This window comes from Apodemus sylvaticus, chromosome 12, assembly GCF_947179515.1.
Source record: "Apodemus sylvaticus chromosome 12, mApoSyl1.1, whole genome shotgun sequence".
Taxonomy (NCBI): Eukaryota; Metazoa; Chordata; class Mammalia; order Rodentia; family Muridae; genus Apodemus; species Apodemus sylvaticus.
The window spans coordinates 91,408,832-91,436,104 of NC_067483.1; the positions used below are offsets into that span (position 1 = coordinate 91,408,832).

The window sequence follows — 27,273 nt, forward strand, 5'->3', positions numbered from 1 at the left end:
TCCCTTTCCTTCCTCTGCTCCATGTCTCAAGATCTGGAGCTGCCCATAGTTTTCTTGGCTGCATACTAGTGAGAGTTGACATGAGTGACAAGGGAAAGGTTGCTGTCTCATGCGGCCATGGCATTGTGGATTTGCCATAGAAATTCTTTCCCTCTTTGTATATTCCATTAAAAATACTGGGAAATTATCTGCAGAATTTTATTTTATTTTTTTGATGAGTCTATTATACGAACAGTTATGTACTCAAGATTTTTCTTCTCAATCAGTATTAGATATGATAGTGCAGGTTTCTGGCTTGACTTGTAGCGGGAGATAGGTAAGAGACAGAAATGGAAATACAGAGCAGAGAGGTCAAAGAGGCATGAGGACTGTAGGGCAGAGATTGGGCTTTGTGGTGATTTTTATGCTTAACTGAAAAACAGGCAGTAGATTGAAGCGTTATTGACAGAGGCCTGTACACCGGATTCCCTCTCTCAAGTCAAATGGCAACAGAAGGCCTAGAGATAAAGCCATTCTAGGTGTGTGAGCTGAGTTTATTAGTTGAAAGTTCCTTGATAGAGTTCACACTCATTATTGAAGCTCGGAGAGTACAGGTTCACTCAGTTGGCCAGCAAGGTCGGCCTTGTGGGTATGTGAATCCAAGGGTTCTCTGCACCGTGTTCTTGTCCCCATTGCTGTTCCCGTCATGGCTGAGGCGTGTTCTCACCTTGGGGCCTTCACGCTGCCTCACTTTCTACCTGGAATACTTGCTCTCCCTCTGCCCGGTCTTCAAACCTAGTTCTCAGTGAGGACAGCTCAGATTCATATTTTAAATCAAAACCATCCCATAGCCTGAAAGCAGATACTTTTTGCTTTTCAGTTCCATGAGGTCCCACTTACTGATTGTTGATCTTGGTGCCTGTGCCAATGGTGTTCTGTTCAGAAAGAGCAAGGAGAGAAAGGGGTGTAAATTTGGAGAAACTGTCAGCAAAATATGAAAAACAAACTCCATCTTCAATTAAAATGAAGAGGAATATTTTCTAATATTGAAGAGAAGCACACGGTCTTTTGTGCCCTGTAAGCACTGGCTTTCCACAGCATATAGTCTCTAGAGGTAGTAGGCGTGTGAATCCAACTACCATTACAGCTGCCTGTGAAGAGACGGTGCTCTGTCCCCATCTCATGTGTGGATGCCCTTCTGCTTCTTGCCTTCTTCTCTACATTCAAAGACCCTCTAAGCCCATTTTGTCTCCTCAGCTCCTACTAATCACAGAGACCCCTTGGGGTGGCTGTGATACCCTACTCATTCACCCTACACCCTGACTGCAAGCTCTTACCTGTTCCATATTTGCTGGCACTAGGGTATAGGGCATGCTATCCCTAAATACGTCACTTCTGATTCCTGGGTTCTGATGGCCCAGTGGTTAAAATATCGCACTGCTCTTACAGAGGACCCCAGTTCAGTTTTAGTGCTCATGGCAGGCTCAGCATCAGCTGTTACTCCACCTCCAGGGGAATACCATACTCCTGGCCTCCCCAGACACATGCTCATGTGCACAGGACTCCCCTCCCAGAAACATATAATTAAAAATAAAATACTTCTTTAAGAAGCAGAACTAAAATGTATACCCCTGGACAATGACTACAGAAATTCATGTGTGTGTGTGTGTGTGTACATGTATGTTTCTATGTGTGTATGCATGTACATGTATGTGTCTATGTGTGTACATGTATATGTGCTTTTCTCCCTCTCTGTCTCTCTTTCTGTGTGTGTGTGCATGTGTGTATGTGTGTTTTCATACACTTGTCTATGCAGATGCTTGTGCACAGATGTTGAGGCCCGAGGTCTACCTTGAAAATCATTTCTCAGATGCAGTTCCCCTTGTTTACCCTGGCCAGTTGCTCACCAATAGGCTAGGCTGGGTGGCCAGGAGCCGCAGAAAATACCTATTTTTGCCTCCCCAGTGCTGGGGATTAACACCATTCCCAAATATATTATATGGATTCTGGAGAGTCAAACTCAGACTCTCAATCTTCCAAAGGAAGCATTTGACCAACAGAGCCATCTCCTTGGCCCAGATTGCAGAAATGTGGCATGCACGTCAAGTCTAGTGCCAAAGGATACCCACTATAGTTCTTATGCTGGTGGGGCAATGGGATGGCTTCAGAAAGACCTGACTGCATTCTGTCACACCACACACAGCTCACATTTCATCAAGGCTGAGGCAACCTCATAACTCTCATTGCTCAACTTTCTTTACCCAGAAGTCCAAATTTCTGCATGAGATCATTATGAGCTAAGTTAGGAAAGGCAAGGAGATTTCTAAACTAAGTCTTAGAGTCTGCTTAGAGCCAGAAAAATAGAATTACATAGTATCTGGAGTATGTGGCATAGACTCAATAGCTCAATGATTAATGCTGCCTTCATTTGCCTATAGCTGAAGGCCCTCGAATATTATTTGTATTGATTGCAACACTACTGATGACAAGAAAGAGGCATGAGATAAATGGCAGAGGTCCAAACCCCAAATTAAAGAATGGGGTCTATGCAAATCACCTGTGAAGACCTGTGGTCAACCAGGGACTCAGCAGAGGAGAAGCCCCAGTGAACTAAGAGTTCCTATCAGGAAATCAACATGAAGAGATAAACAGGCAAGCAGAATGAATCCAAATAGTACATGGATCCCAAAGCTATGAGAAACCTGCCTTGTTTTGATGAATGAGGTAGATTCTTGGAAGGTGACCGTGTACAGTATTTAGACACTGTTTGCATAAGCAGCCAAGCATATAACAGATAAGTGGAAGAGGGTAATGTTTCCTGGAACTGAGTCCTAGGATCATACATGTACACAATCATGCCCAGTTTATGTGGGGCTGGGAACACACCCCAGGCTTTGAGCATACCAGGCAAGTGTTCTCCCAAGTTAGCTACATCAACAGCACCAACAGAGGTTTAGGTCTTTCCCCTACATTTTCCAATATTTTTTTTCTTTTAAATTATTTTATTTAATTTTTTTCATAGGATATATTTTGATTATAGTCTTTCCTCTCCCCCAACTCTTCCCAGATCCTTCCTGCCTCTCTACCTACCCAACTTTATGTTCTTTCTATTTAAAAAAAAGAAAAGAAAAAGAAAAACAATAAAAAGTCAAAATCAAAAGTCAAAACAGACAAACTGAAAGAACACCAATAAGACAAAAACAACACGCAACACACACACACACACACACACACACACACACAAACAAAAAAAACCCCACTATTTTGTGTTGGTCATATTCTCCTAGGCGTGGGCCCTGCCCTGCAGTGCGGTTATACATCCTGTGATACTCCATTAAAGCAAGCTGGTTTTCTCTTTCCCAGTGTCCATCAATATCAAATAGCGTTTTGATGAGGAATGGAATTTTGTGTTCATTTCTCCTTCTCAGTACTGGAATTTCATCTGGTTTGAACCTGTGCAGGTCTTGTGTATGCTGCCATGGTCTTGGCAACTTCATATGTGCCTCTATCCTATTGTTTTGAAGACACTGTTTTCATCCATCACTTCCGACTTTTATAATCTTTCTACCTCCTCTCCCGTATAGATCCTGAACCTTGGGGGTGGGGCACAGGAGATTGATAAAGACATCCCATTTGGGGCTGAGAGCTCCAAAGTCCCTCACCCTCTGCACACTGTCTAGTGGTCCATCTCTTTGTCAATTGCTGTCTACTGCAAGAAGAAACTTCTATGAGAGTTAACACTTTGATACATGGGTATAGCAATATACCATTAGAAGTCATTTTATTGCTATATGTAGTAGAAATAATTTAAATCCCCAGACCAGAGCTTCTACCCCACCTTGATCCTTGAGTTCCTGGATGAAAGACACACTCATACATGGCCATTATATTTACAATAAGACTTAATCAGCACAAGAGCTGGGCAGATACCTAGTCTCCATGCTATTAGGATCTACTCTCCTATCGATAACACCAAGTTATTACAATTTACCATGTTCCATCTGGGCTGCGATTAACTCCAGTTGGGCAGCCCTCAGGGTCACGCTTTCTTGACCCTTAACTCACCTCCTCTCCTGAACCTTCTTTTCCTCATGGCCTATCTCTCCTCCCAAGCCTGAAAAAACCTAAACTCGACCTATGTTGCTTCTGCCCAGCTATTGGCAGTTGGCATCTTTATTCACCAATCAGAATTAACTTAGGGGGTGGGGTCACAGGAGCTGTACACAGATCCCAGGTCTTGGGGGGGGGGGTCCCCACACTCAGAACTAGAATACAGTAAAAGACAAAACCTCCACAGTTATGTTCCAAAAGTTTTCTTTTAATTGTTCTAATTTTTTTTTATTCATTAATGGAACCAAGCAAAATCAGAAACATTAGGGGAGGATTAATTATTAATCATATTAATGTACCCAGGCAGAGCAGGTATTATAGAGGGCAGCTGCTTAATAAACAACACGGGCCATGCCTGCCACTTCCCTAGAAGTGCAAATAAAGTTCCATATTGCTGCTCTCCTTCCTGCTTGGCAAAGCTCCAGCTCAGAGACGCCGCAGTGAGAGTCTTGCTTTCAGAGATGTGCTGAGCCTAGAAACAGGTAAGCTTGTCTACTTGGTTTGAGATTCAGAGACACTGACTAACCGCTCTACAAAATCAAAGTTCTAGAGCAGCTTGTCCCCAGCCCTGGTGTCAGTGGCCACAGCCTTACCTCTACCCACTCTAACTTTCCAAGCACCACAGCCTTCTGCTTCCCCGGTGAGGCATTGAGTCAGAAGTTCTATAGATATATTGCCTATCTATAGACCAAATGGCCTCTCTCAGTGTGTCCTCTGCTGTAGGCGAAGCCAGGCATCTATGCCAAGATGGAACCTCTTTGTATAAATGCTGGTTTTGGAAATTTTAACATTGCTAATTCAATGTATTGACTTATGTGTCAGTGTCAAACATAACTTAAGAGGCTCTTTTGCTGGCTTCTCACATTTTGGGTAAACACATACATAAATACCTAGCACAATGTGTCTCTTGGGTTTGAACCCTTTAACCTGGTGCTTTATCACTTGTTTTCCCTCAATTTCTTCTGAGGCCCAGTCAACCCCTGTGATTCTGGATAATTTTTTCTTCTAACTATTCTGGCAAAGTTTCTGTATTCCAAGATTGATGTCAGCATCTTTCAACTCATTTTTCCACAGTAACACACAAAATATAGTGCCCCCCCTATAGGCCCCATAGGAGGCCTGAATTTTTTAAAGAAACATTAAGTTATCATATAGGGGGTTAAACACATGGTATTGATGTCTATATGTATCTCCAAATAACCAATAACTTGTGGAATGTATGACCATCACAAGTCACGGGACACATACCTCTGTCTACACTTATAGTACCAGGTCACCCATCCTTGATCCAGTCTAGGCATTCCAAATACTAAACTAGAACTGTCTCAGAGCAGCTCTATTGGCAGCAGGGTGATAATCACCAAATCAGAAACTTCACAGTCTTCCCAAATTCTCAGCCTACACACCATTTATTCCATCCTCCACACCAAGACACAGGGTATGTGGCAAAGATTTTCAAAAAAATCTTCTGAAAATAAAGCAACTCCCTCATTATACATTGAATTTTAGGAGGTTTTTGTTATTGTAAAAACATAGTGCCTTAGCTATTTTTTTAAAAATATAAAAAATATTCTTCCTTACAAGAAGTTATATTAAGGCCTGGCAATGGTGGTGCACGCCTTTAATCCCAGCACTTGGGAGGCAGAGACAGGCGGACTTCTGAGTTCGAGGCCAGCCTGGTCTACAGAGTGAGTTCCAGGACAGCCAGGGCTACACAGAGAAACCCTGTCTTGAAAAACAAACAAAACAAACAAAAAAATTAGTTCTATTTAAAAAAGCTAATCAGGACTATTGGCTTTACTATCCATCAGGTCCTAACACCTATGCCACACAATGGATATAGGATCTGATCGAATCCTGTACAAGTGAAATATTTAGTTAAGGAGAAAGATGAGGGAGGAGCCAGAGCTAAGAGGCCCATCGGTGACCTGGCTTCTCTTTCTGTGGATCTGCTGTGTTGTATTTATTCATTCAATAAATACAATGTATTTATATTCATTCAAAATGTATTTATTCATTCAATAAATAAACAGCATTTAACAGTAAGAGATAGAGACAAAAGGACATGAGAGCTTAGCTATCCTTCCATAATAACCCATTTCTAGGTGTCTGAGTATCTGTGCATGTGTGTGTGTGTGTGTGTGTGTGTGTGTGTGTGTGTGTATGTGTGTGAATGAGTATAAATGACAAAGATCAACTTCAGGTATAATTCTTCAGGAACCATATATACACCCCCTTTTTTGAGACAGGGTCTCATTACCTGGATATCACCAAGTAGGCTAGTTTGGCTAGCCAATGAACTCAAGGAATTAACATATCTTCATATCCCCAACACTGCAATTACAAGCACCCCACTACTCAGAAGATGTGTGTGTGTGTGTGTGTATATGTGTGTATATATGTATATTTATACCTATATATGTTTATACGAGTTGTGTTATGTATGTATGTGCATATACATACATATATATATGTATATACATACATATATATATATATATATATATATATATGGTAGATTCTGAAGATCCAACTCAAGTCTTCCTGCTTACATGCAAGCCCTTTGCTGACTAAACTGTCTTCTAAACTGTAATTGTACATTTATTCTAAATCTACCCCGTGACTGTTCCAGAAGCATTCCTTCTAACATGCCTCTCTACCCTTTCTGAAGGTTTATGTGTCACTATCATTTTATGTTACAAAATCAAGTTCCCTCTGACTCTCATTATATGGTGATAAATTACTTTTAGGATCTCAAAGACAAGCTACTACATCTCTTCCTTCTCTCCTTAGATGCAGACAGGCATTTTAAGCAGTTGTTTAGAGCATCTCACCTGAACATTGCCAGCTTTTCTGACATCACATCTGGGCCAGAATTAATGAGGCAGTGCTCGCTGACTCCTGGAGGTGATTACATTTCCAATGACAGCATGGTTCAGACAAAGCAGGTCTAACAAGATCCCATGATGCCCGGTGCCATCTTATAGAATCCTAAACGACAGGAAGCAAGTTGAAAGCTAGAGGCTCCAACTGGCCCAGCACCTAAGATGCCATTGCCATTAGAACCCCTCCATGACTGAGATGACTACAGGTGGTGATGCCTAAGAAAGCAATAAACATAGTGAACTTGTATAACTCTAAATTCGTATAACAGTTCTATATCTACTCTTAATGCTGCCATTCCTGAACTGATAGAGACTTTGTGCAAGAAGGAATAAAGGATAGTTGGGAGTGGAGGGTGGGATAGTAGCAATTGAGTGGGCTGGGACTAATGGAGTAGCCTGGAGACCATCAAGGGTCTTTTCTGAATGGAAAGTGATGGCAAGAGAAAATCCATGTGTGGAGTACTTGCTCCTTGCTGAGCTCTTTTCAAGGTTCTAAACCTGTATGATTTCAACAAATCCTTATATGATTTGAATATGTAGGAACTGGTGCACAGCCATAGGCAAATAGATTGCACACTAAATAGTGATATCATGAATAGACTATGATATTGTGTGTGACTATATATTATAGGCAGATTAATATCATGCCCAATGCATATGGGGTGCTTTGGGATTAAATGGGGCCATTTGTGAACAAGACAAGTACCACTACAAACTGGTCTTATTAAAGAAATAACAGTATTCCCCAGGAAGAGAAATTGGGAACAAAAGAAACTGGATGTTTATGGAAAGAAAAGAAATCCACAGGGTCTGCTCAGAATAGCATTTGGAAATGGGTACCAGCATACAGCCCATGAGAAAGCAACAAGTAAGTGTCCCTGTGTGAGAGAGAGAGGAAGAAACTGCCTAAGAGTCACAGCTGGTGGTGTGCAGGAGACCCAGCCCTCCAATCATCTTTCCCATCTAATTGGGTAGTAGTCCCTTACCACAGAAGAGGCTGGAATGTATTAGGAACTCGTCAAGGTCGACCAGTTAACCAATGATTCTAATCCCAGTGAGTACTATTGGTCTTACTGTGATAGCTCCCCTGCCTAGAATATTGAAAACATGCAGAAGCATTTAAGGAAAAACATGATCTTACTACTTTCTGAGATGTGTTTCAAAATACTCATCTAGTAATCTTAACCTTGTATCTAACATTGGGTTAGGTATTTTGCTGCATGATCCAGAGAGTAATCTGTGGTAACTATATTTTCAGTTTTGAATAGGTGAGTTTACTGAATATATAGCAATCCAGAGTAAAAGGATAAATAGCAAATGACAGATGATATATAGAGATATAGAGATAGATAGATAGATAGATACTTAGATACATAGATACATAGATACATACATAGATAGATACATAGATATATAGAAAGATACATAGATAGATACATAGATAGGTAGGTAGCTGGATAGCAAAACTCCATCAAATCAGGTACTCAAAACACCTGCCAGAAATCAACTGTGAATGCCCCTTTAAGGCATTCACCTGGAGTTCCCAAGGAAGCAACTGAGGCAGAGCAGAGTATCCCTCAGCTGAGACTTCCAAAAAAAAAAAAGAAAAAAAGAACAAATAGCAACAAATAAAGATAAGGTCATCAAATAGGGAGGTCTCACAGCATCCAGCAGAAACTGACTGGGGATGATAATGGAATCACAGAAGTAATAGGACATTACCCAGGAGACAGATAAGCAGCAATTAGCATAGCTGGTTAAATACTAAAGTGAGTTGCCTGCATTAACCTGGGGTTCCCAACTCTTAACTGTATATGAATATTAGTTCTAAAGCCTGTAAACCCATACATGACAGTAGATCATCCATGTGGGTTCTCATTGTGTCAAGTAAGGGTCTGGATTTTCTCAACAGTTTGAAGACAATTTCCCCAGGAAATTCTCATCAGCCTCCAGGATCAAATAGCCATAACATGTGTGAGAGAACATGATATAACACTGGTAAGACTGCGAATAGCCAGGTGGTGGTGGTGCACTCCTGTAATCCCTGAACTCTGGGAGGCAGAGGCAGGTGGATTTCTGAGTTTGAGGCCAGCCTGATCTACAGAGTGAGTTCCAGGACAGCCAGGGCTATGCAGAGAAACCCTGTCTCGAAAAAACCAAAAATCCAAAAAAAAAAAAAAAAAAAAAAAAAAAAAAAAAAAAAAAACCTCCCCCCCCCCCCCAAAAAAAAAGACTGACAATAGGGAAGAAATCTTGTGTGGCAACTAGAATTTGTCCAGAATCCTGAATCATAGAATCTTAACTGACAGTGTTGGCTAGACAAGAGCATCCTGGGTAGAAACAAGGAATAGAGGTATTGTACATTAGAGCTGGAAATCGTGTTTGGAACAAGGGAGATGTTAAAGGCTATATTTCAGATTGGAGATATAAATTCTATAGTTAATGTGATGTCTTGTGTATTTGGAAAACCCTATAAGGAAATAATTTAAATAATCTCATCACTTAAAAAACAGTTGTGTAAGGTAAAACATTAATTAGCTTTATTTATCCATTTTCCATTTTTATTTTTAAAATTATGTGTATGCCCATTTGTGGGTGTGCACATGTAAGCACAGGTACCCATAGAGACCAGAGGTATCATCTGCCTCTGCCTGCTGAGAGATGGAGTCATGAGTGCTCATTAGTCATCTGACACAGGTTCTGGGGACCAATGTATGTCCCCTGCAAGAGTAGTACATGCGCTCAACCCCTGAACCATCTCTCCAGCTCTATATACATATTTAAAACATCATGCTATCAATGATATGTTGATATAATTGTCACTTTAATGTATTGACGTCCATTAAAATTTCCAAAGTTTGAGGTCAAAGTTGGTAATCAAATTGATGCATGTTTTCTGAGTCGTGGTCACCAGCAGAGAAAGAGGCAGAGTCTGAACGGCAAAGAAAGCTGGTGGCTTAATTGCGAATAGTATTGCCTGTGTCCTGTTGGAACAAGGGATAGCCTGGTGAGCATGAAAGGGCACAAGGAGCAAGAGCTGGCCACCTGTCCAGGAAGCAGCCAGGAGCGTTCACAGAACAGCTGTGAATAGCTGCAAAGACTGGCAGTACAGGAGGGCTGACACGCACAAAGAAATAAACGTGTTCTCAAGCCAAGATTCTACAAAACTATTCCAAAAAGGTGCCCGGGTTTGGGTCCTCAAGTCCATGGAGCTATTGTTATTCTTGGAATCTTCACCTTTAGAGTTAAGAGCTTGTGTCCTTGGATCTCCTTGATTCAAAGATTATCATCTCCCTCTTTCTTGGAAATCTTTTTATTTCCTGCTTCCTTTTGAGGGACTTATAAAGAAGATAAGCGGGAGCAGGAGGCTGGGGTCACCCGAGGTATAGGAAATTTAAAAATGAGAGTCAAAATATCTTAAATGAAACTTGTTCCATGTTGGGGGTCAGGAATGTCTGCTTTCTATCTGCTGGGGTGTCCCTTAAGATTATAACAAAGGTCATTGTTGGTGCTGCCAAACATGGTCAGGTGAGAGACCGGTGACAGGACACACCAGCCTTAGTAAGCTGGCCTCTGACAAGTGGCCTCTTTCATTATAGGGAGTACTCTTCCCACTGGGTGTGGGAATGGATCAGAAGATGATGGAGAAAGAACTCAGCAAACAACTCAAAAGGAGATGATAGTTTTGCTTATTTCTTCCATCAAAAACTTGTCTATTATCCTACCCAAACTGACGGCAAAGAGGACCACCAGAAACAAAACAAATTAAATAGATAAAATTCAAAGCAGTTTAAGTAAGTGAGATCTCCAGTCCAAAACATGGTGAGAATTGTGTGTGTGTGTGTGTGTGTGTGTGTGTGTGTCTGTGTGTGTCTGTGTGTATTTGTGTCTATGCATCTGTGTGTGTACACTTGTGTGTCTGTCTACTTGTCTGTCTGTCAACTGGTCACTAGAGTGGTGGAAATAGCAAGGGCTAACAGGTTTGCCCAGAGGTAAGGCAAACAAAAGGGACAGCAGATTACCAGGAAAGCAAGATGATTCCAGTTTATCTCACCTAACAGAACTTCCTAGAATGAGATCAGAAGCCCCAGCTGCATCTTGGCGGCTGTCTCCATCACAGTGACACCAGCTGCCCCACTCAGTGCTCTGCCAGAGTGAATGTCTACAGGTTTAGATGAGCTCCACTAGCTTGTTTGTTTTGGGCCAAATGGTGACTTAAAGTAAGCCGATTGTCTGGCCACCCAGGTCAGACTTGGTGCTCCCAGTTCCTTGTAATCAGGACATTCTGAGGAAGTCCCAGACCATTTAGTGCTCATCCTCTGTAGATCCCAGATATCAAGAGTAGAGTTCATGGTTTCACCAGCACCACCTGCCGCGTTCAGGGCTCAACACCTACACCAGCATGCTTTTGAGATACGGAATTCAGAAACTACTCAGAATTCAGAATTTCACCTATGCCCATCCTCCCAGGAGAGCAAGCCAGTATCAAGTCACTCTCTGGATTATGTTGGGCAGCTGACTAGAGTTAACTTAAGTTACCTTTCCCCTTCACTAGCCCTTGAGCTCCCCATGGGCCCCTTTCTGAGCTGGTCTATAGCTCTCTGGTCTAGTAACAGTCCACCCAAATGCAGAACTCTTATTCCTAACCTTCTTCCAGAGAACCAGCATGTTGTCTTCTCTCATTTTGTGTCTATCCTGACTTATTCTGTGTGTACCTATCTTCTTCTTGGGGGTAGAGTCAGGAGATCTACCTCAGCACTGGGCCTGGAATGCTGTGGACAAACCTACCAGGGGCTGGCTGCCTGCCTGCCCTGACTTCCAAGAATCGCTTACCTCCAATTCCCATGGACCCTGCTCATCTTCTGGCATGGCTTCTGTTTGGAGCACTTGGTGCCAAGTGTTTGTGAGAAGGAGCGTGTGGAAGGTTTACCTTCTCACCCTTGAGCTCTCCCTAGCAGCTGGCCCCACCCTGGTAGACACACTCATTTCCAAACCAGTCTCTTTCTTGCCTGCGTTGTCCTGGTGCCATCAAAGCTCCACAGCTATGAGAAGCCCCGGGTCACGAGGAGCCCTCGTGGGAAAGTACTGCTGGAGGAGCTTCCTGGGGATTGGAGCTAAGGAGAACCTGAGAGGAAGGCTACACATAACTCGCTTATGGATTTTATGTGATTAAACACACTTATATCTAAATGGACCAGTTATCAGTTCTGCTCAATTGCCCTATAGTGGATAGGCTAGAGGATTCAGACAGTCAGATCTTACCCACAAGGATGATGCAGCTATCTTACTCTAGGTCAAGAAGCTAGAGAACGCTAGGTCAGCCTCCCTGGGGTGGTCTCATTGAGTGAGTGGCTTGGATCATAGCGATGTGCACACAGAGCCTGTTTTTTGCTAAAACATAAGCTGGTTTCAGAGAACTGAGGTGGAAGAACAAGCGTGAGGAGTGAGTGACCTTGAACTTACCCCTGCCCAGTTGATATGCCCACGGCCAAGCCCTTCGTTGGTGTACACAATAATAGGAGTCATTACACAGGGTGGGGAAGCTATGGAATGCAATGAGGCCCAGGAATTCCCCCCCACACCCCTAGCCCTTTCCCACAGTGATGGGGATGTTGGAAGGAGCTTCCTCCTCTATGAGCTAGGGACATGATTTAGCTGGAGCAAATGCCACAACAATAGAAACAATCTCACCTCCTGTGCTATGAACTAGTGGCCTTTTGTCCTCGTGAGTCATATTTAGCAAAATGTGACCAAGAAAAGTCCCGTGATTGAGGCCAAGGTGAGCAAGCCTCTTGGACTGCTGTATCCTTTCCCCTCTCCTCTACCCTGTGCGCGTGAATGCTTTCTCACGGGAGTCAGGGGACATCTGACAGTGACTAACAAAGAGCAGAGTGACAGAGGCGGAAAAGATCAAGTCCTGTGAAAACCTGACCAGCTAGAGGTTGCTGTCAGCCTCCCTCCCCCCCTCTGTGTGTGTGTGTGTGTGTGTCTGTGTGTGTCTGTGTGTGTCTGTGTGTCTGTGTCTGTGTGTGTCTGTGTGTGTACTTCCTCCTGCATTCAGGCATACAAACCTGCTGCTTCATCAAAAGGCCACATATGTGCTGAGATCTGCCAGTGTTTCTGGGCTTCAGACACTCTTGCTGTCAGGTCAAAGCAGCATCTATGAGCAAACAGTACGCTCTAGGAAAACCAAGATGGGTGAGGTGATGCAAGCCTTCATCAGGCCCAGCACTCTAGAGGCAGATCTTTGTGAGTTCAAGGCCAACCTGATCTACATATTGACTGTCTCAAAACAAAAACAAAACAGAAAGGAAGGAAGGAAGAAAGGAAGGAAGGAAGGAAGGAAGGAAGGAAGAAAGAAAGGAAGGAAGGAAGAAAGAAAGGAAGGAAGGAAGAAAGAAAGAAAGAAAGAAAGAAAGAAAGAAAGAAAGAAAGAAAGAAAGAAAGAAAGAAAGAAAGAAAGAAAGAAAGAAAGAAAGAGGAAGGAAGGAAGGAAAGAAGGAAGAAAAGAAGGAAGGAGGGAGGGAGGAAGGGAGGGAGGAAGGAAGGAAAGAAGGAAGGAAGGAAGGAAGGAAGGAAGGAAGGAAGGAAGGAAGGAAGGAAGGAAGGAAGGAAGGAAGGAAGATTGATTTGAAGCTGCTGGTCACACTGTCCTTGAAGTTGCCCGTGAAAGCACTAAACACAATCAGCATCAACAGATGACGGGTTTCCATTCAGTATCCTGGAAAAAAAAAAAACATCCTACATGCCTGAGTACCCAAGGCAGGGATATATACAGCAGGAAACATAGTGTCAGAGACATTTGTTTAGAGTCACTGTTTTGATTCTTGGTGTAACTGGTACGTATTAAGAGTTATGTAGGTGGAAAGAAGTCTGACTTTATTTTCACTCATCCAGTGGGCAACCTTACACAACCACTAAAAGCTTCCTAAACATTCCTGTGTGTGTGTGTGCACGCACATATATACATGTTCATGTACTTGTGCATATATATGTACATAATTGTAGAAACCAGGTATTGATTCCTGGTTTCATTCATCAAATAGGCACCATTCACACTGTTTTTCAGACAAGATTGAAATTCGCCAATTGGACTAGGTTGGCTGGTCAGCAAGACCCATAGATCTACTTGTCTCTGTGCTGGGATTGCAGGTCCCAACCACCTTCCTGGACTTCCTGAGGTCTAGGGGGTTAGTTCAGGTTCCCTTGCTTGCCATGGTAAGTGTTTTACTGACTGCATTATCACCTCAGCTCTTGTGTGAACCTTCTCAATCTCAAATGTAGGAACCCAGTGACCATGAGAAGTCGTCTCTAGGCATGTGCTCTTCCTGAGGTGTAATCCTTAAAACCCGCCACCGTTTCCTGTGTGCTTTCCTTTCCCTGAAGTGTTGAAATTGTATTCCCAAGACTAGCAACAGGCATTCCACCTCTGAACTTCTAGAACTGCCAGTCTCAAGCCCATCTAAGTCTCATGAACTAGAAACTATGGGTACAGAGATGTCAACAATGTGTGCAAATAAGTACTCCGGGAAGATTCAAATCATAGATATACTTGAAAACCATTTTTCCCCTAGGGCAGCCGATCCTCTCATCTAACTCCTATGACTGCTAAGTGGGCCAGAGGCCAAGCCATGATCAATTCAGTTAAATTTTTCATCATTGAACAGTTTTTTAAGCCACTCTTGGATCCCACTCTGGTTATTGGAATTCATAGTGAAAACCAAGTCCTCTGGAAATCCACACATTCTGAGTCACCACAGCCATATCTTGTCTTCATTACATACTCAGGGTTCTGTAAAGTCATGTGGTACCCATGGCTTGGTTTTCTTTGTCAAACAGCTCTCTGCTGCCATTGCTATAATAAGATCCATTGAGAGAGACATCAAATGCTGTGTTAACGCTCTGTTCATTGATATTGAGATGGTGTCAAAGGCAGTCATCAAGTCTTTCTGAAAGGTCTCTTTGTCCCCTTGTGTGTCACCCAGAGCTCACCTATTCATACCCTGTGAGCTCAGCTGCATTAGCTGGGTGCATTGTCATATGAGTGAAATCGGATAAAAGAAAGGACTATTCTCTTTCAGCTCCATCTTCAGTGAGTTAGTTACTGCGTCTTCCACCTTAGAGATCTCAAAGATCTCTTATTGTGTCATCAAGTGAGAGATGTCTGTAAGATCCGGGCAGAAGGTGGTACACTTCTTCGTCCTGTGGTTTAGTCTGTTATTCTCCTCACAGTGAGTAGTAATAGGCAAGGAAAGCACTGGGAACATAGGAAAGAAAGCCTGAGAAAGAACGTTTGCCTTCGCTGCCCTGTCGAGGAGTCAGAAAACTACTGATAAAGCCCAAATTGCCTGCACAAATGATGTGAGTTTTCCAGGAGACATCTTTTTGAGGACAGCAAATAAACGTGTGCTTATTTAAGACCAAAGTGATATGTAACCTTTATATTTCTAGATTCTGCGTGAGTAGAATCTAGCCTTGTCTTTTTGAATCTGGCGTATTCTACTTCCTGTGATGACCTCTATTGGCATCCTGCAATGGCCTGCTTTGTTCTTCTTTGTAAAACTACATCTGGTACAGGTATATTTTCTTTACCTAGTTGTCAGTTCTCAGGCATGTAGGCTGATTCCATAACTTGGCATGTGAATAGTGTTGCAATGAACAGTCTGTAGGCATCTGTACTGTCTGCCAACTTGGTTCCCTTAAGCAGTCATACCTGGGAATGGCATAGCTGAACCGTATGATAATTTCATTGTCAGTTTTTTGAGAAACTCCTATTCTGATTTATACAGTGGATGAGCATATGTGGCAGTCTCACTGGGAGCACATGAAAGTCCCCCTTTCCATGTGTCCTCCCTGGCATTTGTTTCTTTCTGTTTCCCTGATGACAGCCATTCAAAGACTGAACTAGAATCTCAATGTAGTTTTGATATGCAGTTCCCTGAAGGCTACAGGTGTTAAACTTCCTCCTCTGCTCCCCCTCCCCCCTCTCTCTCTTTCTCTCTCTCTCTCTGTTGATTGATTAGTCATTTGTACTTATTTTTGAGAAATTTATCTTCTGTTTATTTGTTCATGTATTGATTAGGTTATCTGAGCTTTTTGATGTCCCTGATTTTGTTTGTGTATTGAATTTATCTCAGAAACATTTACAGGTCAGTCTGATGTTTCTGGTCCACGGACTGAACTGTAAGACTGATTGCTGCAATATCTCTCTCTCTCTCTCTCTCTCTCTCTCTCTCTCTCTCTCTCTCTCTCTCTCTCTCTCTCTCTTTCTCTCTGATTATTGCAGCCTTGTTACCATTTTATTCCCAGTGCAGTATTTCATTCATATCCTTAGAACAGCAGACCTGCTGCATGTTGCCTAGCAACTGTGATAGATGAGAAAAGGTGACCCAGACTTCCTCACATTTTCCTAACTTTCACTTGGTACAGTGACTGACTTGGCATCGGGAAAACAATTTACTGCTTTACCCAAAATGAAATCTGTGGAGCATGTTAATACCACACAGTGACCTTTAGAAACACAGCACACCCCATGGTATTTACTTATAGACACCCAGACACATGTAATAAGGTTATAGATCAGCCTCATTTAAGATAAAGTTTGCTGGGGGGATCGAAATTGCTCCCCGTGGGACTAAAATTAGATGCAAAGCAATTAACTTTAAGCAACCAAAAAATTTGGCTCTATAAAAATTCCATTTCAAAATAGCTTTTAAGTGTGCGCCCATTACCAAGCACCTTTACTACGTGAAAGACAAGCACATCTCTGGAGATAGAAAACACAAACTCAATTTTTGAGTCACTACCTCAGATGTGGAAACTAAGCCAGCCTTGGATTTGACCTCTTACAAGGATCAGTTGTTTTTCACAGATTTCCGAACCTCTCAAAGCTCTCCTATACCCAGAAAAGTAAGCCTTCTCATTCCTGAAGATAAATAGATTTGGGGTTTCAGTTAGACTGATGGTCTGGCTATGTAATATTAAACACATTCAAGTTTATTCTGTTTCTTTCTGTGTGCGAAGGTTTTAGATGACGTTCATGGGGAGTCAAAAGTTTAGCACACCAGAGCTTTATTTTTTGGAGCATTATGACCTTCACGGACACGTGGAAAACAAATAGCAAGTAACAGATTATTAGCTGACAAACTGATTTATGGTAGAAACATTAATTTTTTTGAGAGAGGATCTCACATATTGTGGACTAGCCTCATGCTATGAAGCTGAGTATTATATTGAAATTCTGATCCTTGCACCTCCACCTCTTGAGTGCTGAGCTGGCAGGTGTGAGCCTCCCATACTTGATTATTTTTAAGGTGGTGCTGGGGATAAAACCCAGGGTTTTCTGTGTGTTCATTAATACTGTATCAATGTGCTATATCCTCAAGTGTAATGTTAGTAGCTTTATAAATGGTCATAAAGTGAAGGCCACTACTTTAATGTGTAGAACAAACCAGAAAAACACAGAGAAAGTAAATACTCATAACCTCATAGCCTGACACTTGCTAGGGATTTTTGGAAGCATTCTTCCCAATCTATGTGCCTTTAGTTTCATGTGTGTCTATATTCCCAACATGGCTTCTCTCAGGTATCACATTCATTGAATAATATTAGCAAGATGGCCAAAGAGACCACAAGAAAGAATATACAAGTATGTTCCCTCTGGAAGACCAAGGAGGCACTGGAGGGTGGGATCAAAGTGACTCAGTCCTTGTGGGACTTAAAAGCTCAACAGGGTACTCCAGAGGGAAAAGTGAGGCACCCTGCTGCCAGTTGGTATAACAATCCTGAACATATATTTACTGCTTCTCATTTTCTCAGAAAAGTGCCAAAAGCAAACACTGCAGAAAAGACAATCACTTCAGTAAACATTACTAGGAACATTAGATGGACAACAGAGTAGAATTAACCCAGTTTCTATATTTCATCTTATCATCAGTTCAAGGTAAATCAAAAATTTGACTCATTTGTAAGAAAAAAAATATAGGCAAGTTTACAAACCCTAGAATGTTGTGGAGAACAAGGACTGTATCTGGAATGAAACTAAAGGGCATTCATCTTACGCTCTGGAAAAGTATTTGTTTATGTTCTGCCCATGTCCTAAAAAGCTGAGTGAGGTTGAGTTTAAAAATAGAGGACAAATTTGCTTGGCAGAAGAAGTTTCTAAAGAGCACAACATTTAGGCTGTGGCATGGTTGTTATTTACTTACTTTACCCAAGTTTGTAATGGAAGGGAACAGAAGGTAAAGTGAGGGGGTACCAGCAAGTGTCATGGCAGGCAGGAAGATAATCCATGAAGAGGTAAGAATGAAAACTATTCAGCCTGACTGAGGCTGGATCAAACTTCTAGAGAATCTGATGCCAGGTGCTTATTGCCATCATATTTAAACATAATAGAATTTGGGGGAAAGTTTCCCGGCAACAACCATACAGATTCCAGGTACACAATAAAGCTGAAAGTGGGACTACAGAGAAACCCTTTTGCAAAGTACATGTGACCATGAAGATGGGCTCTATAGCTTGAAGGACTTGGATCTAGTGTTGTCTCTGACTGAGATAGCATAAAGGTCAGCAGACCATAAAATGTGACAAAATACAAGGATTGGTTCTATTAAGTGAGAGCTAGGCCGGGAGGTGGTGGTGCATGCCTTTAATCCCAGCACTCTGGGAGGCAGAGGCAGGAGGATTTCTGAGTTCGAGGCCAGCCTGTTCTACAGAGTGAGTGCCAGGACAGCCAGGGCTATACAGAGAAACCCTGTCTCAAAAAAAAAAAAAAAAAAAAAAAAAAAAAAAAAAAAAACGAAATAAAAAAAAAAAAGTGAGAGCTAAAGGGGAGTCTAGGACAGACATTCTGGGGATTTGGGGATTTGGGACTAGTTCTACAGAGAGCAAAAGCTCATCAGGTCATTAACAATATCTACTCCCAGATTTCTGGGTAGAAAAAAAAGGCATTGCCTCCTTTGAGGGAACATCCCACACACAATTGAGATTCCTGGTCTCCCTAGTGCTTATGTGTGTCTAGAAGGACCTTTGTGCCTCCAACAGTAGAATGTAGGGAGTACGTCTTTTTGGTGAACAAAGAGTATATAAAGATGTGCATAAGCAGTGTGTGAACAGCATGCACTGTGCTTTAAGTACCACTTGGAGAAGCAGTTTGCAAGAGGACAATGGGAAATGTTCATTGAGAGCAAAGCCCTACCCATAAGGCTCTACAGAAATGACAACCCATTTGAAAAAAATACTCATTAGAAAGTAGAGTTGGTCCTCACTTGGTGGTGATGTTTAGGGAAGTTGTGGAATCTTTGGGGGGGCATAGGACAATAAGGAGGGGTCTTATGGGTCCTGATTCTAATCCAAGTTCTGTATGACTTCTGACCTATCAAGATGCAACAAGCTACCCCTTACACCTGACCTCACAGATGGAAGCCATTGCCACCACTATGTCTCCATGCCTTGCTAATCGTCATGTCTCTCTAATCCAGACTAAGTCTTTCCCTAAGTTGCTTCTGTCAGGTTTTCTGTAGTAAACATGAGAAAAGTAATGAATGCAAAGACGAGCCACACTGCAGTCCCACCACCATCTCCGTGAGAAACCATCTGTGAGGCATTTTAAAGGCTCTCATCAACGTTTTTGGAATAAGAACTGTGAGACAAATTTGGATCAGGTCGCTTATTGTTTTTAAATACATTTTCCAAAGCTACTTGAGTCTGAGAAGTTTGTAATTCACTTTTATGGTTTTTTTTTTTAAAAACAATTGCATAATGAAAGATTTACCCCACAGTGAGAGCTTCCTAAGTGTTTATAAGTGGAAATAATTGGAGTAGAAGTTTGAAGAACCCAAGGCTTGTAAATGATTCATTTAGACCAGAAGATTCAAGGAGAACCCTACTACTTCCTGCAACACAGTAGCTCAGCAGGGGTAAGATATACATGTGACTTAGGTTTCCAGAATTTGACATCAGGAAGAGGAAGGGGGAAAACAGTATTGGAACACATGCTGTGATTTCACAGGTGGGATTAAACACACCAGAGAAACTCCACTTGTTTCCTGCAGGGGGCGGGCAGGAAAGGGTTGCCTTAAAATCTGAAACTTGTTTTCATGATAGGTTGCCAGATTAATTTTCATGTAGCTTATCATGAATTTAGGATGTAGCCAAGGATAACCCAGTCCTCCTGCTTCCATGCCCCAAGTGCTACAATTACAGGTATGTACTGCCACACCTTGTTTATGCAATGCTAGAGACCAAACGCAGAGTTTCATACATGCTAGATGAGAGCTCTACCACCAGAGCCAACAGCCCCAGCTCCCTGATTAACTCCTATAGCTCTACTGCTGAATAAGAAAGTATTCCCTCCATTCCCTTGGCTGGACTGCCTTGTCTGGCCTCAGTAGGAGAGGGTGTACCTCGCCCTGAAGAGATTTGATGTATGAGGTGGGAGAATACTCAGGGGAGCCTCCAGCTTCCCAGAGAAGGGGAGATGGGACGGGGGAGGCACTGTGTGAGGCAGAGACTGGGAGGGGGCAGTGACCAAGATGTAAAGTGAATAAATAAGTAATGGGGAAAAGAGAAAGGGAGGGAGGGAGGGAGAGGAGAGAGAAAGGAGAAAGAAAGAAAGAAAGAAAGAAAGAAAGAAAGAAAGAAAGAAAGAAAGAAAGAAAGAAAGAAAGAAAGGCAATGATTCCCAGGAGTGAGTTTTAGGAGAGAACCCTTGGCCTACAAGTTTTGATGCACTTGATAGCCTGAGGTCATAGATGGTGGTCACTTCTAGAATAAAGAGAACCATCCTTGGGAGCCTCATCACGTGAGTACAGTTCTCAGGATATATATGTATATGGCATGAGGATCTGACCACCCAGGCTTTCTCTGAACATGTTCCCTCCTAACTGTCCTGAATATTTTTTTGCAAATATTTTGTGTTCCTTTTGCCTCTGCCTTGGCCCTCAACGCTGATGATAACAGGGGGCTTTAAAGGTGTATCTGAATGGACAGCTTGAACTGACTCCTGAAGTCATCCGTGATGGGAGGGGTTGGTGTCACCATGATTCTATTATAACCATCACTCACCTGTAGAACCCAGTGGGCAGGAAGGTACATTAGGATCACAAGAGTTTCTGCTGTGTAAACAATCTTTGTCTTTGTCTTAAGACACAAATATGTTGCTTGTGTAGGCCATTGGAGTGGTAGATAGTTTGTAACTGGTAAAGAAAATGCCCAGCAACATGTCTGAAGGTAGTGGGCACAGAATGACAGCCACATCACATAAGAACCATGCTGAGAAGCACCCAGTAAAAAGGCTTTCTCGGTGGGAGGGTTTCTGACATGGCCATTATGGAGAACACGCTATTACCGCGTGTGTACGCAAAGGGCCAAATACATTCCCTAATGCTGGACCAGTGGCAGAGCAGAGGTGCCACCCCTAGCCCTAAAGCTGTACCGTTTACCAACTGTCTGTTTTGAAAATGACAAAGAGGCCACAGTTTGTTGTGTGGCATCGGTTTCCTTCAAGAATTCCAAACTAAACACCTGTTCTTGTGTTTTCTCAGAGTCTCGCAACAAAGCCTGGGTAGCCTTGAACTATCTGCTCTCTTGAGTGTCCTGAATTCTAGGTTTACTGTTTCTCACCAACAAGTCTGACTCTTTCTTCCAAAGAACAGGCTGTGTCAGGCAATCTGTATGCTGCTGTGAGTGCCTTCTTGGCTGGGTAACCAGAGGTCATTAACTGGGCATTTTTCCTAGAGGGAGTCACGGTCAGTGGTAAGATTAGGATCTTCAGAATCCTGTGCTCTCCCCACCCCCCACACCATATCCACCCTTCTTTTCTCATGCAGCTCCTCTAGGAAAGGACCTAGTAGGGTCAGATACCAAAGACTTGGAAAGGAGCCATCAAAGGTCTATAATTGGGAGGTTGGGTAGAGATTCCAGGGCTGAGGCTAAATTTTTCTGCTTCTGTCATGTTCTCTGCTTCTTTTTGCTTCTAGAGAAGTATTTTGGGGGCCAGATTTGGAGGTAGATTTAGGGACTGAGTACCCCCGTTATGGACTGCTTTTTTGCTTCTCTTGAGCCGCATGCCAGTGGCAAACCAGGTACCCCAGTAGCCAGGCAGGACCAGGCAATCAGATGTTTTCTTAAGGTCTAATTTTTAATGTTTCATTATGGAATTGACTCAATATTTTTCTACTATGAAAACTTCTGAGATCAACATCTTGTGGGTGGGTACACACATATGTACATAAAATAGACATACACATATGATGTATTTTCTTCATTGCTGAAGTAAGATGTTGGATTGAAGGAGGAAATGGTAGGAAGATTTTAGATAGATTTTTCTAAATTGCTTTCCCGAGAATTGTACTGATTACTGCTCCCAGCAAAGCAGAAGACGTCTCTCTCAGGATGTGAAATTGAGACTGGGGTACACTTGCTGATTCCAACATAACTTGGTAGAGAAGTAGTGAGACGAGGTGAAGGGGTGTCCAGCCTCCTCAGGGAGGTCACTGCACCCAGCTGGAGGACGGAAGGACAGAGGTACAGTTGACAATACTGCCTTTCATTTATGGCTCAACTTTCCTTCTCTGAGCCAAGAAGGAATTAAACTTCCAATAGGAAATCAACCAGGACAAAAGCCCAAGGCTCTCCCAAGTGGGATGTACTGGGAACGGGAAGTCAGAGGGTATAGGTGCTACATCTGGGTGCAGCAATGAGCCCAAGATAGCTTTTGCCCAGGGAAGATAGTGGCCAGCAAACCCACATCCTATGAGGGGTTGCTTTTGGTTCTTTCTCCAGTTATCATGAGCTGAGCACATGATGCCTGGCACTGGAAAGGACTAGGACATTATACGGACTGGTTTTGTGTGCCAACTTGACACAAGCTGGAGTTATCACAGAGAGAGGAGCCTCCATGAGGAAATACCTCCATGAATCCAGCTGTAAGGCATTTTCTCAATTAGTGATCAAGAGGGGAGGGTCCCTTGTGAGTGGTGCCACCCCTGGGCTAGTAGGCCTTGGTCCTATTAAAAAAAAAAAAAAGCTGAGCAAGGCAAGAGAAGCAAACCAGCAAGTAGTATCCCTCCATGGCCTCTGCATCAGCTCCTGCTTCCTGACCTGCTTGAGTTCCAGTCCTGAATTCCATTGGTGATGAACAGCAATGTGGAAGTATACACTGAATAAATCCTTTCCTCCCCAACTTGCTTCCTGGTCATGATGTTCGTGAAGGAATAGAAACCCTGACTAAGACAGGCATGCCTGAGCAAGGGTTTCTAGCAGGGGATGCTATCTTAGGCAGTATTCTATTGCTCTGAAGTGATGTCATGACCATAGCAACATTTATAAAGCAAAGCAATCAGTTGGGGCTTCCTTATAATTCAGAGATTTAGTCTGTTATCATCATGATGGGAAGAATGGTGGCACACAGGCAGATATGGTGCTGGAGAAGGCACCAAGAATTCTACATCTACACTGGCAGGCAATGGGAAGAAAAAGACACTGGGCCTGGCTTGAGCATCTGAGACCTCAAAGCCCACCCCCTTGATGCACTTCCTCCAAAGGGCACACCTCCTAATAGTGCCACTATCTATGAGCCTATGGGGGCCATTTTCATTCAAACCACTACAGATTCCTTAAGTATATCAGGAGAACGGTAATCAACCCTGGATGTGTGGTCAGTTCTAACATGAGGCTGTATCACCAGAGAGTACAGATTCTCCCAGCAGAAATTTAGGAAAGGCTTCCACTATTGTAGAGACTCTTGGTCCAAGCAGAAATGTATAATGTATTCCAGGAAAGCATGTGCAGGTAATGAGTCTCTGTGGTCTGGATCTGCAGTCATAGAGAACCTGCTAGTGGTAAACACTGTGTCACTAATGGGGTAGAACCACAATTCTGGGAAGTACAGCTATGTATGGTCTGCTTTGTTGTGTCAGCTTGACACAAACTAGTGTTATCAGAGAGGAAGGAGCTTCAGTTGAGGAAATGCCTCCATGAGATCCAGGTGACAGGCATTTTCTCAATTAGTGATCAGTGAGGGAGGGCCCACCCAGCCCACCCCATCGCTGGGTGGTGTCATCCCTGGTCTGGAGGACCTGAGTTCTATAAGAGAGTAGGTGGAGTAAGCCATGATGACCAGACCACCACGAACCTCTCCATGGCCTCTGCCTCAGCTCCTACCTCCAGGTTCCTCCCCTGTCTGTATGAGATCCCACCGTGACTTCCTTTGGTGGTTAACACCAATGTGGACATGTAAGCCTTTCCTCTCCAGATTGCTTTTTGATCATGGTGTTTCATCAGACAGGCTGAAAAGTGAATCCAAGTTTATATTTTGAAGTCTTGGGTTTCTACCTGAAAGGTTTTAACCTTTGCTCTTGCAGCAGTGGGAGCCAGAGGCAATCTTAAGGGGTGGCGTGCCTGTGGTACTACTTGTGTTATGAACACACTAAGGGGTAGCAAAGTAAATGAGAAGGGGAAAGCCTGAGAGCGTAAGCAACTAATGGCATGACACGAAGACACCGCTGTCCATACTGCGATTGCACACATTTTTAAACAGCTGAGAGAAAGAACAGCTCTGGTAGAAATGGCCTGAGATTGGAGGTGAGCTCTGGGGAGACATGAGAAAGCTTGAAGCTGAGATAGCTGTCACCGCCAAGAAGGAAACATGGCCCCAAATGTCCCAAATATTAGAATAATGTCATTATTGTTCCCTTACCTGTGACAACTGATGGGCCAGTATGATCTATGATCTTTCTGGGCCTTTTATTAAGTTTTCATCTCTGAGTTGTCTGTGCAGTCTGCTGCCTCGGGGAACATTGGAGATTTGAATTTGAAAATGAGATTCACAAAATTAGATATTCTTCCTATTTTTTCTCTAGCTCCAAAAATGGCTTCAAACAAAGGGTTAGGAAGGGCAGAATCTTCGAGCTTTAGTCATAAAATAGCTCAGTCTTGGTCCCCAAGCTTCTATCTCCTCTGCTGTCTCCCCACGTTGACCCTTGCTTTGAACCTCCTCCATCTCTGTGGAAGGAGAAACCTAAACCCAGGTTCTCATGAAGCTAAAAGGAGGGAGGAAAGCTCTGAGAGGTGTCCTGAGGCAGAGAAAGCCACACAGCAAGCAATATAACACAAGGAGCTGGTGCTAGAGCAAGTTCAGCTAAGTAAGGAGCGCAGTCGCCTGGAGGAAGTTCAGTTGGAGGTTTGACAATGTGAAACCCAGAAGTGGCTTTCAGTTCACTAAATCTTGAATAGGAGTGGTCAGAAAGGAGACCCCCGGGAGAGAAAGGCAGACTCAAGTCATCCTGAAAACAAGAAGTTCTAGTACTTTCTTTCCTATCACGTGGTCTCTCTCTCTCTCTCTCTCTCTCTCTCTCTCTCTCTCAGGCTATTTCTCTGCATCACTGGATAGCAGGAGGAAGAATAAAAGCTTAATTAGTGACTTCAACATCTTCCTTGGGTGGAGGTGTGGGGCAATGTGAAGATGCTAGCCTGCTTACCCAGGAGAACTGTGCTTCCCCTCAGTGTGGTTCCCTCTGGGGTCACAAGTTTTGTGTGCACGCGGCCTCTGTAACTTACTTGGTTCTCTGTTGTTTGATTTTGAACAGAAATTGAAGACATCATGTCTTCCCTGCCAATCACCCTGGCAGCCAACCAGAAGCCAGACTGTAGCTCTTGTACCTCCATCCTCTCAGCTCCTGACGAGGTTAGGTCCCTGCTCATTTGCTGATCTGGAATAAGGTCTGTGCTTTAGTTGTACTGGGCACACAACCCAACATGTGTATCACACTGTCCAGTGGGCAGCTTGCTATGACCTCACTGTTCTGTAGGAGCCATAAAACCAAGCTGGGGAAATTTCTGACCCTCAGGACACCATGCAGGCTCCAATATTGACCCTTTCCAGCTATGAACATTATAGGTCATGACATACCACGTGTCCTCAGCTTGAGAAGTGGATCACACTGACACGGTGTTTGAGTGATGGCGTGACGTGACACCAGAGGGCTTTAAGAAATGTACACAAAGAACATTCCATCTTGTTTCATTTGGATCCCTCTGACTTTCCTTCACCAGACCCCAGAGAACATCACAGCCCATACCCCAGGCATATATAACTGATTCTTCCTAGGAAACCTGACAACAATCTTAAGGTTCCAGACATTCCTGGCATTAGGATGCCTCCTGAGACATCTAGTTGTTTCCTGTTTATGCATACATAGGTGTGTGTGTGTGTGTCTGTGTGTGTGTGTGTGTGTGTGTGTGTGTAGAGGCATGAGGACATGCTGTCTGCATTCCTTGAGACACAGTCTTCTACATGTAGTAGCAAACTCAGTAAGTAGCCTAGGCTGGCTGGCCGGTGAGCCCCAGCAAGCCCCCTGCCTCTGTCCCCCAAGCAGTAGGCATACAAGCTTATGTCACCATGCCTGACTTTTTTAAATAAAGTCTGAGAATCACACTCAGGTTCTTCTTCGGCAAGAGCTTTACTGATTGAGCCACTCCTTCTGCCCCATGGTTTATTTTCATGTGATCAGTTTTGTAGCTTTAAGCAGTTACCGTGGTCTGTTTCCAGAACTTTCTGTCTTCCCAAACTGAAACTTGGAATCCCTTATATACAAGTGCTCTGCTCCCTTCTCCCCTCCCCAGCTCTGGACATTTTCTTTCTGTCCGTGTGAGTTTGCCTGCTATGGGATCCTTGGGTAAGTTGAATCACAGTCTGTGCTTCTTAATCTACCATGGTTCGGGGGTTCTTAGCCAAGGTCCTTCAGATTTTGTTGCATAGACTCAGAGGTGTTCTTGGTGGGGTGGAGGCTAGGAATTCCTTTTTTATAAGTTAGTTCACCATTAAGCTAGTAAGTATTTATGAACACATTACTGGACATTTAGAAGAGAGATAGGAAGGTAGCTCAAGAAAAAAGAAAACAGAAAAATTTTAAAACAACATCATTGTCCCAGTGTTAAACTTCTAATTTTGAAGATCTGGAGGGAAAATGAACACATCTAAAATAATAAATAACATGGCCACACATGTCACACACATACACACACACACACACACACACACACAAATACATGCAGACATCTAAACTTATTGCCTTCTGTGGTGTGAAAAACTTTGGAACAGGTAGTCCAAAATCAATCCTGAAAAATCTAATTCATCTGAGGCAAATCCGAGTGCATTTGGGGACACGGTATTTAGGGAATTGACTTTTCAGGAGTGGCTTAGGAGACATTTTCCTTTAAAAAAAAAAACATCTAAATAAATGTTAATTATCCAGTGATTTTTTTTTTCCTGCATGGAAGCAGGAACTAGTTTACACAT

General features: G+C 43.0%; 1 long non-coding RNA gene across 1 annotated transcript; it reads right to left on the reverse strand.

Moving 5' to 3' along the window:
* Window positions 1-288: 288 nt before the first annotated feature.
* On the reverse strand, window positions 289-25,020 carry LOC127697633 (uncharacterized). The gene is made up of 3 exons (XR_007980491.1): window positions 24,673-25,020; window positions 6,924-7,080; window positions 289-914 (listed from the first exon to the last, which is right to left on the reverse strand). It is a non-coding gene; the product is annotated as an uncharacterized LOC127697633 (long non-coding RNA).
* Window positions 25,021-27,273: the final 2,253 nt, after the last annotated feature.